This window comes from Marmota monax, unplaced genomic scaffold (assembly GCF_021218885.2).
Source record: "Marmota monax isolate L192 unplaced genomic scaffold, Marmota_monax_Labrador192_F-V1.1 WCK01_AAM20220418_F8-fsc00257, whole genome shotgun sequence".
NCBI lineage: Eukaryota > Metazoa > Chordata > Mammalia > Rodentia > Sciuridae > Marmota > Marmota monax.
This window is the reverse complement of record NW_026692693.1, coordinates 359,094-360,266: the sequence shown is the minus strand read 5'-3', so window position 1 is coordinate 360,266 and position 1,173 is coordinate 359,094.

The following is a 1,173-nucleotide window of genomic DNA, read 5'->3' as shown; positions in this document are numbered from 1 at the left end:
TTCGCCCCATGCTAAAACTAAATATTCAAGGACATGAATTTAATGGGCCACTGGATACAGGTGCATACCTTAGCATCATCTCTAGTCAAGAATGTCCAAAACATTGGCCATTACAACAAGCCACTCAAAAGCTTTGAGGCCTATGGATGGAGGATAATCCCCACAGAATTGCAATGGTATTAAATTGGAAGGATCTTAAAGGATGTGAAGGAACTATACAGCCATATGTATTGGATCATGTTCCTATAAATTTTGGGGGACGACATGTCCTAGATCAATTAGGTTTGACATTAATAAATAACATCAATCCAAATATGCCCACTATTAGGGCTAGACAAGGTTTTAGGAAAGAAAAAAGTTTAGAAGAACAAGAACAAGGTATAAAAGCACTAATACAAATAGATCAAGGAACAAAAAGACATGGGGTGGAATTTCAGGAGGGGTCACTAAGACAATAAAAATTACTTGGAAATCAGAAACACCAGTATGGGTTCCTCAGTGGAACTTCACTAAAGAAAACATACTATCAGCCTTTGACCTTGTAAAACAAAATTAGCAGAAAGACATATACAATCTTCTGTATCTCCCCATAATACTCCAATTTTTATCATTAAAAAGAAATCTGGTAAATGGAGATTATTGCAAGATTTAAGAGCCATTAATAGTGAGATGGTTATTATGAAACCTGCTCAATCAGGGATTCCTCAATTGGCTGTTTTGCTAAAAACCTGGTATGTTTTAGTTATAGATTTTAAAGATTTTTTTTCAATTTCAATTCATCCTGAAGATAGTCCAGGTTTTGCATTTACTATACCTGAACTGAATCATGAAGGTCCTGATCAGAGATATGAATGGAAAGTACTCCCTCAAGGATGGCTAACAGCCCAACTATGTGTCCAATTTATGTTAACAAAGTAATCCAGCCACTTAGAAATCAAAATTCTGAACTACAAATATTTCACTATACGGATGATATATTATTAGCACACATTGCTAGAATGTTATGCCACTCTTACAAACTTATTAAAAAATTATAATCTAGAGATAGCAATAGATAAATTACAATTAAATTTTTCAATTAATTATTTAGGAGTTCTATTATCCTCAACCATAGTCCATCCACCAAAAATTCAAATATGAATAGATCCACTCAAATCACTTAATGAATTTCAA